Source organism: Mauremys mutica, chromosome 13 (assembly GCF_020497125.1).
Source record: "Mauremys mutica isolate MM-2020 ecotype Southern chromosome 13, ASM2049712v1, whole genome shotgun sequence".
In the NCBI taxonomy this organism is placed as follows: domain Eukaryota; kingdom Metazoa; phylum Chordata; order Testudines; family Geoemydidae; genus Mauremys; species Mauremys mutica.
In genome coordinates, this window is record NC_059084.1 from 27,468,428 (window position 1) to 27,483,288 (window position 14,861).

Here is a 14,861-nt window from a genome sequence, read left to right on the forward strand (position 1 = left end):
CTTGACCACACCATGCATGTAGCAAGTAATCTGGTATCATTGCATGACAAAGCCTAGCTGCGTATAGTCCCGGTGTTTGCTGGCATTCAAGTGTAACCCTTCTGCCCCTCTGAGTTGGCAGCAACAAGAGCAGGGTTCAGTATCCAGGGGTTCCGTTTCAATTACACAATGCAAAACCGGCTCGAGCCTCCACCCAGTGATCTGGGACAATTACATACCACCCCTCCGGGCGCCTCTAGGAGGCAATACTTCCCCACTCGCAAGCACGGAGTCCGATGTGTAGCAAAATCCTTTTAATAAAGGAGGGAAACAATGTGGCATTACGTTGGAGAAACACCACAAACAGCATGATAACACAAACCATCAGCAAAAACCCCACCTCCAAGTATGTTTGGCAATGTCCTTTTCCCCTCAGGGTCTTAAGTCCAAATCACCCCAGAGTTCAAAAGTTCATCTGCAGAGTTTTACCACCCCCCCAGCCTGGGTGGAAATGGGGGGGGCACACAAGGTGTAAAGGGGCACCTTACGTGGGCCGAGGCCAACTGCCCCACCTCTCCGAGGAGATCTGCTGCAGCCTTCACCATGAACAGCTCTGCTCTACTCCTCCAGCCGTCCCCACAAAGTGCTCCGCTCCACTCGCTGTTCCATGGGCCGCTCCAACCGTCCCACACACTGCTCCGCTCCACCAGATGCTCCACTCCACCAGCTGTCCCCACAAACAGCTCAGCTCCACTCTTCTGCGCTAGGCCGCTCCAACCATCCTGCAAACTGCTCTGCCAGCCGCTTAGCAATATATCTTCAAGTTCCCCCACTAGTTAACACAGCACTCAGTGATCTCAGCGCTTAGTGATTTTCAGCTTATAGTAGGGGAGCCCCAGTGTTGGTACACCATTGGGCCAAAGTGAATTCAGCTCAGCAACCTCTAGCTAGATTCCTAATAGAATCAAAATTAGCTCTGCTATTCAACAGTGGAGAGAGAGAAGGTGGTGCAATTAGTATGCCAGGCCTTCAAAATGGGCACATACCATCAGGTACACATACCTATCCCCAACCTCTCTCAATTCACTAGGATTTGGCACCCATGTTCCTTGTCTAGCGAGTGCTACTTAATTGATGGTGAAACTCTCTGTCATAAAGCAGTTTCATAGTTCCTCATTCACATAATCAGGGTGACAACACTTTATTCCTCCTGCCCCAATAACAAAGAAATTGGGGATCCCACAGCTGTCAAAGTAACCATCCCAGGCTGCCATGGGCTATGATAGGCGGGGTGGCTGTGCAAATGCAAATACTTGAAATTCCTTTCCACACTCCCCATAATTCACCACCAGATGTCAGGGTAGAGCTCATCCTGACTCTGCTTACACAAGCAACATCCATTCTTTATCTCGCTGTGTTATCCTCAGGAGAGTGATATCGTTCATGGTAACCTGGTTGAAATACGGGAATTTAATTAAGGGGACAGAGATGGTTGGGCTGTTTGCCTGTGGCTTAAAAGAAATCCTTCCCTGCATTTAGCCAAGCGGGGGAGGGGGGATGATTGGCGCTGAGCTTTTTCGCGTTTGGCTAGCTGGGATCTTCCCTGCTACCAGCCACGCGGTGGGGGGAGGGGTAAAGCGATCATCCCAGAGAATTGGATGGGGGTGGTTCTGGTGCTGCACGTTAACAGGAAAGAAGCAGCACTCAACGGGCTTTGCTTGCTATTTGGGAAAGGAGGGCACTGGATATATGAAGGCTGCAGAAGCCGAAAGACAGTGGCTTACCATGGCCACATGCAAGCCGGATTCTGATGCCCATACCTGTGTCTGTGATCTCTAACACCAAAGCCGCAGGCACTCAATATTAAGATGCAAAATGCGACCTTATAGTGAGATCACATGTGCTATGTAAGGTGAATAGTGTTGTTCACCGTGAAAGAGTATAACCATTGTTCTGTAAAATGTATCTTTTTAAATACTTCTCTCTTTTTTTTCCCTCCCTCCTGCAGCTGCAAATTTTTCAAGTCTCCCTCCTCCGTCCTGAAGGCTATCTCAGATAAGGCGGTGGAAAAAAAAGACGCGAGACAAAAATGTTCTCAGAAATCATGGAAGTGACCCGCAATGAAAGAGCTCATCTGAATGAGTGGAAGGACGTGGTATCAAAGTACAGGAAAGATGCCAGTGACTGTGAGGACAGGAGGGATGAACGTGAGGAGAGGAGAGACACTCGAGATGAGAGGTGGAGGCAGGAAGATCTGAGGTGTCGGAATGCAACTCTGGGGCTGCTGTGTGATCAAACGGACATGCTCCGGTGTCTGGTGGAGCTTCAGGAACGGCAGCAGGATCACAGAGTACCGCTGCAGCCCTTGTATAACCATCCTCCCCCTTCACCTTGTTCCTTAGCCTCCTCACCCACTAGACGACTAAGAATGTGTGGTGGGAGGCTCCGTGCACCCGCCCATTCCACCCCAGTGGACAGCCCAACCAAAAGGCTGTCATTACTTTGAATTTTTTTTAGTGGCCTTTTCCTTCCCTCCTATCCTCCTCCCAAACCCCACCCAGGCTACCTTGTCAGTTCTCTCCCTCTTTTTATAATTAATTAATAAAGAATACATGATTTTTAAATGAGAGTGACTTTATTTCGTTAGGAAGCAAGTGGTAATCGAAGGGGGAGGATGGGTGGCTTACAGGGAATGAGTCAATCGTGGCGGAGGGGTTTCATCAAGGAGAAACAAACACAACAGTCACACCATACCATGGCTGTGATGAAACTGGTTTTCAAAGCCTCTCTGATGCGCACCACTTCCTGGTGTGCTCTTCTAATCTCCCTGGTGTCTGGCTGCGCGTAATCAGTGGCCAGGTGATTTGCCTCAGCCTCCCACCCCGCCATAAAGGTCTCCCCCTTACTCTCACAGAGATTGTGGAGCACACAGCAAGCAGCAATAACAAAGGGGATATTGGTTTGGCTGAGGTCTGAGCGAGTCAGTAATGTGCACCGGCGCGCCTTTAAACGGCCAAATGCACATTCTACCACCATTCTGCACTTGCTCAGCCTGTAGTTGAACAACTCCTGACTACTGTCCAGGCTGCCTGTGTATGGCTTCATGAGCCATGGCATCAAGGGGTAGGCTGGGTCCCCCAGGATAACTACAGGCATTTCAACATCCCCAACTGTTAATTTCTGGTCTGGGAAGTAATTCCCTTGCTGCAGCCGTTTAAACAGAGTAGTGTTCCTGAAGACGAGAGCGTCATGAACCCTTCCCGGCCATCCCACGTGGATGTTGGTGAAATGTCCCTTGTGATCCACCAGTGCTTGCAGCACCATGGAAAAGTACCCCTTGCGGTTTATGTAGTGGGTGCCCTGGTGCTCCGGTGCCAAGATAGAGATATGTGTTCCATCTATCGCCCCACCACAGTTAGGGTATCCCATTGCAGCAAAGCCATCCACTATGACCTGCACATTTCCTAGAGTCACAACCTTTCATAGCAGCAGCTTAATGATTGCTTTGGCTACTTGCATCACAGCAGCCCCCACAGTAGATTTGCCCACTCCAAATTGATTCCAGACTGACTGGTAGCTGTCTGGCTTTGCAAGCTTCCAGAGGGCTATCGCCACTCACTTCTCAACTGTGAGGGCTGCTCTCATCTTGGTATTCTGGTGTTTCAGGGCACGGGAAAGCAAGTCACAAAGTTCCATGAAAGTGCCCTTACGCATGCGAAAATTTCGCAGCCACTGGGAATCGTCCCACACCTGCAACACTATGTGGTCCCACCAGTCTGTGCTTGTTTCCTGGGCCCAAAATCAGCGTTCCATGGCTAGAACCTGCCCCATTACCAGCATGATCTCCAAAGCGCAGGGGCCTGTGGTTTGAGAGAATTCTGTGTCCATGTCCTCATCACTCTCGTCGCCGCACTGCCATAGCCGCCTCCTCCTCTCCTGGTTTTGCAGGTCCTGGTTCAGCATAGACTGCACGAGAATGCGCGAGGTGTTTACAACGTCCATGACTGCTGTCTTGAGCTGAGCAGGGTCCATGCTTGCTGAGCTATGGCATCTGCACAGTTCACCCAGGGAAAAAGGCGCGAAACGGTTGTCTGCTAGTTGCACGGAGGGAGGAGGGAGGCTGTACCCAGAACCACCCGCAACAATGTTTTTTGCCCCATCAGGCACTGGGATCTCAACCCAGAATTCCAATGGGCGGAGGAGACTGCGGGAACTATGGGATAGCTACGGGATAGCTACCCACAGTGCAACGCTCCGGAAATCGACACTAGCCTCGGTACATGGACGCACACCGCGTCTTGTACCTTGTGGTCTCAAGAGGGGAGCCTGAGCCATTAAACCTTTCATGCAGCTGCTTTGCAACACCAGAGGACCCTTATTAAGGTTTCCTTGAACGCTGATTTTGGGCCCAGGAAACAAGCACAGACTGGTGGGACCACATAGTGTTGCAGGTGTGGGACGATTCCCAGTGGCTGCGAAATTTTCGCATGCGTAATGTGCTTAGTGTGGATGCCTGCACTTGACTTTATACAATCTGTTTTTAAAAAACGGTTTCTGTAAAACCAGAATAATCCCATAGTATAGACATACCCTCTGATTGGCTCCTCCTGGCAGTTTCTTTTACTCTCCACTTTGCTTTGCCCCAGCCCCTGAGTTTACACCTGGGAGAACTCCCTAGTCCCAAAACTCCCTTCATACCTTGTGGTCTCAAGAGGGGAGCCTGAGCCATTAAACCTTTCATGCAGCTGCTTTGCAACACCAGAGGACCCTTATTAAGGTTTCCTTGAATGCTCAAAGGAGAGTGAGTTAAACTCACTGGGTTTGTCTACACTAGTGTGTTATTAATTTGGTAACTAATGTATTTTCACTAACACCCATTAAAATAGACAGTTTGCCTTCTCTACACATGGATTTTAACATGCGTCCATTACTGTGTTAAAAATACATATTTTTCCCTAGTGTAGACATGGCCCCTCAATCGTCTTAACAAGCCTCTGGATCTGGTGACTGCATCAACAATAGGCCCTAAAGGTAACCTAAGTACTGGCACTTGTTCACCCAGTTCACAGCTTCAGGGACTGCTCCAGTGCCGTATGCATGACAAACCTCCAATGGGACTAACCCTTTCCAGTATGTCCAGGAAAAAGGACAGACCCTGGTGGTCATTTAAAAACCTGCAAATGAGAACAGCACTGCAAGGAATTTTAGTAAACAATTCTGGCCTTGCTCTTGTCCTGCAACTAGACTGTATTAAAAGCACAATAAATTCCATGCTAATCAGTGACCTGTTGTACAGTTGCTCCTAACCCTGCTGTCTAACAAATATTTATGGGGCTTTTCTTTATGGCTTCCTAGGTCAAGTGATGATTATTTGCACCTGGGGACAATATAATCCCTCGCCAAATGGCAGCAGAATAACAGGGCACCGCAGGACAATTTCTGACATAAATCTCCCCGAGCTCCCAAGTCTTTTGGAATGGCTGCAACTGTGGAGAATTCTAAGGACGGAGCCTTCTGAGACTCATGAGAATAGGCTTCTATTGGAACATTTACACTTGTCATTATAATGAATCACGAGGGCCCAAGGAAAGAGAAGACAGTCAAAAGTGACTCTGCAACAGGGGTGGCGCTAGGGAAGAGCTTGCAGGGGCTATAGCCACCCCAAAATTTGTCTTGGCTCCTCCCCCTGCAGCCACCCCATAGCAGCTGCTGCTCTCCAAAAGCAGAGAGAGCGGCGGCTGCTGGCCAGGTGCCCAGCTGCAGCAGCAGCACAGGAGTAAGCCCGGGTAGGGGGTAGGAGGTAGGAGTGCCCAAAAGCAGCTCCCAGCCTGTGTCCCTGCCTCCAGAGTGCAGTGCCCAGGGCAGGTGGAGGGTCCAGAGTTCCCCACAGTGGCCTGGACTGACCTACTCTGGCTTGGGTTCCTTGGCCCCGCACCCTGTGATCGCTGTTCCCCACTCCCCAAGGGCAGCACTGTGCACTGCCCAGCTCTGGCTTCCGGCCTCTGCCCAGGCTTCCAGCAGGGTCTCGGGGGGAGAGGAGGAGCAGGGGACAGGGCCACAGAGAGAGGGGCAGGACCTCATGGCAAGGGGGGATTAAGGGCCACCTCAGTCCCCCCGCCGAGGGGAGGCTGGCACCGACCTTGTTCTGCAACCACCTGACAAACAGGAGGGTCAGAGTGGGAGATGGTTTAGGAATAAGCCATTTTCATGCCAAAGCTAGTAAGAAGAAGAGGAGAAAAAAGAGTGAACTCAATCCTTTTCCATGCCAATCTCCAGCTCATAATCTCATGGTCCTCATCAGTTACTGCACCCCAACTTCTTGGAACATGTTCAAGGGGTAAGGCACCATGTTTCAGATGCTGTCTCAAGTATAACAGTTGGCAGATTCTCTCTGCAGTGAAAATAAATGTCCTGTTTAAATAATAAGACCCAGATTTGCAGAACCCGACTCAGTTTTTGGAGTCACACTTCTGCATGCCCCCAAAAATTCCAGCTGTATTTTTGCACCCACAATTTATTTCTATAGGAACAAAATCTCACCTCTCCAAAGAGTAGCCAGTGGAATATGGGAAAGGTCATGGGAGACTTTGTGTCTGACTCAATAGCCAGAGTCTTTCCCCTGAGGAGAGGCTGAAGAGATGCAGTCCCAAGTGTGCAGAGTTGGCCAGAGGAGACTATGGGGAAAACAGACCTTAGCCATAGACTTGGGGGTCATGATGGATAATCAGCTGAACGTGACTCCCAGTGCAATGCTGTGGCTAAAAGAGCTAATAAGATCTTGGGATGCATAAACAGAGAAATCTCAAGTAGGAGTGGAGAGATTATTTTACCTCTGTATCTGGGACTGGTACGACTGTTGCAGGAATACAGTGTCCAGTTCTGGTGTCCACAGTTCAAGAAAGGTGTTGATAAATTGGAGAGGGTTCAGAGAAGAGTGACAAGAATGGAGGATTAGAAAATATGCTGTAGAGTGATAGACTCAAAAAGCTCTATCTATTTATAACAGAAGGTTATGGGTGACTTGGTTAAGTTTCGAGTATAAGTAAATACGTGCAGAACAGATATTTAATAATGAGTCCTTCAATCTAGCAGAGAAAGATATAACATGTTCCAATGGCTGGAAGTTTAATTTTGATAAATTCAGACTGGAAATAAGACATGCATTTTTAACGGTGAGAGTAATTAACCATTGGAACAATTTGCCAAGAATGGTGGTCGATTTTCCATCACTGACAATTTTTAAATCAAGACTGGATGTCTTTCTAAAAGATCTGCTCTCGGGATTGTTTTGGGGAGTTCTATGGCTTGTGTTATACGGGAGGTCAGACTAGATGATGACAGTGGTCCCTTCTGGTCTTGGAATCTATGAATTGTCTGCAAGCTATAATGTGTCTTGGGAGCTAGGCCTCATATAAGAGGATCCATTCAGTAGGGGCATGTGGGGGAAGGCCCTGTTGTTTATAGTCTGTCTATCTGCACTGTATTTTTATCCAGTTTTTTCCAAGGAGTCCTTTTTTATTTTCCTTCCCCAGGTTCATTAGTTTAAATGAAGCAGCCTTCTGGCTTTTCACTGTCCACCTTGGGCTGTATTAGATCTGTCGGAGAAAAACTTAGTTCTCACCTTTTGGTTGGGTACAGCAAAGTCAGATACTTTATTCTGTTTAGCAGCTACAGCAGGGAGAGAGTGCACTAGGACATAGGGTCTCCCCTTCCTAGACAGGTCTCTCAACAGGTAAACAATTACAGCAAGCATTTATACTTTTGTTACAGACAATAATAAGCAACAGCTGCATTTTGTTTATACATAAGTCATCCTAATATCTTGTTTTTCTCACTTAAGAGACTCCAGTCTACATTTCATATTATCTACACAAGGTTGAAACAACTTCTCACACAGTTCTTTTCCACTGGCCTCACACAATCCTCGCTTCTACAAATCTCGCGTTATTAGAGTTACAGTTAGCCTAACTCTTGCTAACAGAGACTGTCATGCATTAAGATCCCCTACAAATCCCTGTTAGTTCTTTCTCTACTTCCACAGATCCTTTGATGGTCTGTTCTCATGGTATTTTAGCCAGGTGAGAAGGGGCAGGGAGTGAAAACACACTGTTTGAAGGTTCATTAGAGAGATACATGAAATAAGACAGTGGGTCTCTCGCATTTCACTTCCCTGTTGTACAGGTAGGATGGCTCTCAGGGCACCCAGGACTGTGAGTCGGCTTGCTACCCCCTGCTGCCAGTGTAAGGGAGTCTTGTCTGTGCCTGTTGGGTATCAGCTCCCTGACATCACCAGCCTACCAAGCGTTCTCCTCTGGCCTATGCCAGCCTTGTCTTTGCCTTCCAGGCTAACAATAGGTGCACTCCAGTGCCCGAGTCCCTTTGAATCATTCCCCTGTGATATTTGCCCCGACACTGGCTGCTCACAGAAATCCCAGATCTTCTGCCCCCAAAGGAGCTGTGACCCCAGTTTCCCAGTTTTACTTTAAACCACCACTCCTGGTTAACACACAGCACTTGTGAGCCCTTATAATAAAACAAAAGTAGGTTTACTTAAGAGAGAGAGAGAGAGAAACAAGAGAGAGTGGTGGTCGCAGATGGTTACAAAACAAAACACATACAATGCAAACCTGGGTCTACACTTACCATTAGTTCCCTTTCCTAGCTAATGAAGTAGGTTTTCCTCCAAAGTTTGGTCTGTTGCAGAGCTGGCTGTTTTCACATGAGCCATGAGCCAATTTTCCATGAGAGCACCTTGCTCCTCCAGATGGCTCTTCAGTGACAGGGTTACAGAGTGCCTCTCCCTCCTCTATCGTATACTGGAATAGTCTTTTGTTTCTATTCGTAGACAGGGTGAACCCCTGTCTTGTTGTAACGTTCCCTTTTTACCCTCAAAAGGTGCAGGTGTCTCTGATGGCTTTTCAGTGAAAGTTCTGGGACTGATCAAGGCTAAACAATCGAGCCTTGCATTGCATCTTCGACTGAGTGGGGCAGCATGACAACTCCCTCCTCCTTGAATGAGATGTCATTGGGACATCTTATCCCCTGGTGACTAGTTTTTACTCGGTGGCCATAATGCAGACTGTCAATATAAATCCATACATTGTTTTGAATAATGAGACTTTTGCTAACAAGTCGCAAACAGAAAAAGTATCCTTGAATTAAGTATTCATTGTGCATTATTCATGTAGCTCTATCCACGGCTCAGCATTCTCTGAACACACTCACGTCCATAAGTATCCCCACTGCACGCAAGTGTGGGTAGCACCATTATCTCAGACAAACTGAAGTCTTCTTCGGTATTCTCTGGGTGAGAGAGCCCTACAGCTGGAATCCGGGGAGGGAAATGTTCGCTCCGCTCCAGAAGTTGAAATTGTATTTATGGTTAATAATTAAAAATCAAAATAACAGCTTGCATGCAGGAGCTGAACCATTAAATTGCAGGGGTGGATCTAGGCCTTTTACATTGGGTGGGGTTTGCTCATGTGGAAATTTCCCAGTGCATCCTTCACTGGACACATTTATGATGTAGAAAAGGTGAACAGGCATCAGCTTTATGGCAGTGATTAAAAATGTTTCCCTTCCCTGACAGACTGCAAAAGCATTTTTGTTTGTTTACTTTTTACTTTGCTGCTTAGCATAAATAAATTCATCATCACAGCTACTTGTACTGAGGGCCCTGACTCGTCTCTCATTAGCACTGCGGTGAAAGGGGAATAGCTCCACAGAGGGTGCCTGCAGGCAGGTTGTTTGGGGCCAACAAAAGGATTTAATGAGACTATTGAGGCCCCACCTGGGCTGGTGCGGGTTCTCCCCACCAACTGCTCACCCCACTGGCTGGATCTAGTCAAGCTGACACCAGTATTGTCCTCCTCAAGCATTCAAAAATCATGAGTCAGGCTCCAGAAATCCTAAAACTGGGTTAAAATCATGAGATTTCTTTTTTTAAATTGGGGTTCTTTTCATTTCCCTTCTGGGGTCTGAGTTTTTCGGATGCATTCAGTTCACATTTTCAAGCTTTTCTTTTCAACTAAGGATGTGTCGGCACTACAAAAAAATCCCGCAGCACAGAGTCCCAGAGGCTAAATCAGCTGACTCAGATGTTCCCACTCAGGTTGGAGCCTGGGCTTTGAGATTCTCCCCACTCACTGGATTTCAGAGCCCAGGCTCCAGCCCAAGTGGGAACATCTACACTGCTATTTTGAGCCCCATAGAGAAAGCACCACAAGTCAGCTGACCCGGGCTCTGAGAGGCACCGCCCCAGGTCTTCTTTTTTTTTGCAATGTAGATGTAACCCAATAGGGCTAGAAACTTCCTTTTTTTTAAAATGAAAGCTGAGATGCTCATGACTCCAGGAGGTGGGGCTTTAAAAAACAAAAACCAAAGATTGCAAGGATCATGATAGACTTGTGAGAGCTGGAAACACTGTAAACTGCACATTTCTGTATGCAGGAACAGCCAGCCTTTGCACAGGTTTTACTTCTAGCACCATGACACAAGATATGAAGCCAGAGGCATTTACTAAGGAAAATAGCAACTCGCTACAAGCAAGACAAGCAGGCTTCCATCTTTTTCTGTCCTTTTGTAGAACTCCCAGTATGGCACAGAGACATCAAATAGCTGAATAGCATAACTGCACATACACGTCATTACCTGGGCAAGGGAGAATGGTGCCCATGGATGCAGCAAACTACATTCCTTTCCACCTGGAAATGGGGGGGGATTTACACCCAGAGGGGCCACTCTGTGCTGATCATGGGGGCCCTGGATTTGATACTGAGGGGTATCAGTGGCACACCTAAGGACTTAGCACAATGCAGACGCTGGAGCTGGGAAGCCTAAAACTGCATTTCCCTTTGAAAAGAATTAATTAGAGTAATTGACTTTAGGGCCAGAAAGGGCCATTGTGATAATCTAATCTGACTTCCTGAATGACCCAGGCCATAGAATTTCACCAGGCGCTTCCTGCATCAGGCCCACCCCTTCTGGTGGAGCTAGAACATCCCTTTTAGAAAGAGTCTAATCGTGATTAAAAGACTTCATGCAATGGAGAATCCCCCACATCTCTAAGAAAATGGTTCCAACGATTATTAGACGAGTGAGAATGATGATATCACCAAGGTAACTGCACACACTTCACCCAATATCCTTCTATATAATAGAAGAATACAATAGGCTATTTGAAATAATGGACTTCCTCCTTGTTGAACTTTGTTTCCTAAGTGGTTGTGTTATATGCCCAAACACAGCAACACGTTTTGCTGCAATGGTTAAGCTGCTTTTTAAATTGGCTCCGTGATCTCAATAAGTAAAATAAATATTGCTCAACTGGATTCTTTTGATTAAAATTCTGCTTCTCTTTTGCTCATCTAGACGTTCAGGGATGTTAATCCTAACACATTCTCCCCAGATTCCAGGCTATATCGCTCTTCCTTAAATTATAAATCACTTAACAGTAACAAGCAGAGAGAACTTTGCTAGCTACTCATATGCCCAAACCTAAATCGCTTTAGCTTGGGAAAAATGCATCAGGATGAATGAAAATATAATGTAAATATTAATTAATGTACATGTTTTTCAGTAAATTTTGCATAGCTATACATAAAGGGTCAAATAAATAATGAATGCTGTGGAATAATTTATGTGGACCGTGTTTCTTGCTTTGGATGTTATAATTCAGTTATGGATATATCCTGATGAATTATTGAAATTCACAGAATAAATAATATTAAAATTAATTTGTCCCCAATAAGTACGTGAACAGCCGAGTTCAAATAGCTATTTAATTCTGCTAGCATGTTGCATTCTACTGATGCGTGCTCAGTAGCTGCTAGTGGGAAAGGTAATGTTTTCTGTGGCTAGCTGGGCTTCCACTGAGTTTCTGCTTGTGGCATCCAGTGTTGAAATTCAGCTACTAGGGCATTAGAAAGAATTCTCATTTGCTCTGCCTTCTCAGCATCAGAGGGATCAAAATTCCTTTCTAAAACACAGGGCACGCAGGTTTTATATAATGACAACACTAGCCTTGTATAAGACTATGATAAATTCTTTGTACTTCTGTAGCACCTCACAGCTGAAAATTTCACAGTCACTTACAGAGAGTAATTAGTTAAGACCTACAATCCTCCTATAAGGTTTGAGTTATTATCCCAGTTTCGCAGAGTAATGTTTAGTACAGAGATGTTTGCATGCCTGCTTTGTGTGAATAATTACAGCTGTGTGCACAGGCAAATGGTCAGTTATTAATGTAGCCAGCCATTTGCATGTTTGATTCCCTATTTTTTGCATGCAGTCAAGGTAACTGCATGCATAATATTGACAGCCATGCCTTACAGGCAAGATATGCAAAAGAACTCAGGACATTGGTGTCACACAGGCCCATTTCTGGTTTACTCACACACTCACTACACCTAGCACACTGTTGTCATAACCTATATCTAAAGCGACATGTAAGCTATCACTGGAAAACTGCTCACTCACTGATCATTAATATTCTTGCATGATGCATGCACAGGGTGTGTACAAAGAGTTATGAATAGGTGCTAGAATTATGTTCTTAACGTGTGTTTGGCAATCCCTAGTCAAAGGGGTGCATATTTGCTTGTCTCTCCACATGGGTTGTCAGGCAGAGATAATAAAGGCCCATGTACAAGATAAACAAAGCTATCAAGTGGGACAATAGACATCAGGGCGTCTACACTCCAGCAAAAGAGACTTTATCTGGGCTATAAAGACAGTGAGTCTGAACCTCAAATGATAAGTAACTGAGTCAACTGAATTCATACAATATTACTGTATTATAAAAGTGTATCAGGTAAGGTCTTTCCTGAAAGCTAATGACACATTGTGATTAATAGCATTGTAAAGTGTATGTATTAACACTATATGAGGTATTAACATGGATACATAATGATATTATGCTTTAAAGTCTTGACCCAGCATGGGGAGAAACCGGCTCCCTCCCAGGCTGGAGGGAAGGCAGCTATCTACCTGTTTGCAATGACATTAAGCAAGGTGTGACCAGAAATAATGGAAGCCCCATTTACATACAAATCAGTAGAGGAGTGGGAAGCCCACAGGAAGGGAAGAACAGCATGAGGTCATCCTGAGTCTGGGGAAGATATAAGGAGAGAGGAGAAGCCATCTTGGCATCCATCGCTGGACAGACACAAGAGGCCAGAGCTCTTGCAAGCTGAGATAGATGGGTCCTTCAAACAAGGGGGTTGAAGTCTCTGCAAATGGAAGATTGGTAAGGACCTTGAGCAAAGACTGTTGCTTGTAAGGTTAGATCTTAGCCATTAAAAAGCATATATTTTCTTTAGTTTGTTTGTAACCCTTTCTAACTGTATTCCTCCTACGTGGTATTACTTCAGCTATGTCCTTTTCATTAATAAACTTGTTTTATTTTTACAGTAAACCAACTCAGTGCTGTGCTTGAAGGGAAGGATGTATTTACCCCAGTTTAATTAATAAGTTGTTTTTTGTCTCTTTAGAGAAGCAAACTACAGTATCTCTCTGAATGGACCAGAAGAGGGCTGGAGACAGGGCCGGTGCAAATCATTAGGCAACCTAGGCGGTCGCTTAGGGCACTAACATTTGGAGGATGATGACTACGGTGGCCGGACCTTCCGCTGCCTCTGTCGGGGATGGCATTTCAGGGGCGGGACCTTCCACTGCCTTGGGCGGCAAAAAAGCTGGCGGCGCTCCTGACTGGATATTGCACATGGTTTGGGGAAAATTTGGAACTGGGAGTGCACTGGTGTCACCTCTGTGTAAGGTAACCAGGTGACAGAGAGCAGAGTGGGGCTGTTGTCTTGTAGACAGGCTGCTGGAGTCAGAGCAGTGAACCAGGGCTGCATAGCAGACACAAACAGGATACTGCATGCTTGTCCGCTGGCTGTGAATGTCTGGGCTGTGAGCCACACCTGCAAGGCACTTGCAGAACCAAGGATTGCAGGGCAGGCAATGACACAGCCCCTCACTAGTCTGGGTTGCACCCCACAATGTGACAACTGGGTGCTGAGCGCTCTTAAAAATCTGGTCCCACATGACTAGCCTGAGGTCAATGGCACTGCTAGGAATAGATGGTTTATGTGAACAACCTTTAACCTATTGGCTGTTTGCAAACTGTTGACTTTTACTATTGGTTACTAAAGGTGTGTGGCTGGTCACCTACGTCACATGGTACTGTATACGTTTCCTGATTGAATGCATCCAACCATGTGTCATCACATCTCAGGGGGTAACCGCATTTGCCCAGTGGACCAATGGACTTGGCCTATTATGCAAACCTACCTCCCTTCCTCCTTTCTGTTTACATCTATTAGCACTTCCAGGGTTAACCAAGCTCTCGACTGATGAATGTGCTGTAGTATCCTGAGCAATAGTATTAATCAGCAAGAAAATTTATTCTAGGTTATGATATTCATGGGTACATCACCCTCGGCACAATTCAATTGAGGAAAGTCTCATTAGAAAGTTCAACCAAAGGTCATTTCATCACAGGTTGCACTGGTGCTACCAGCTACAGCCCCAGCCCCAGCCCAGAACAGGATGGGTCTGTCTGTCCAGTGACTAAAGCCAGTTCTCACAAGGACTCTTTTCCCTCTCATTGTCTGATTAGTGATGAAATATTTTATTAAATTAATAACTCGCATGTGCAGAGAGGAAGGATGGTCCAGTGCTTAAGGCACTAGCCCAGGATTTGGGAGACCTGCCTTCAATTACCAGCTCCACCACAGACTTCCTGGGTGACTCTGGACAAGTCACTTAGGACTTGTCTACACAGGAGGGAGGGGAATGACCCAGACTGATTTAACTTGCAGTACATGAGCTGCACTAATAGTGTGCACACAGGATGCTGTGAGCATTCAGTTCACATCGTT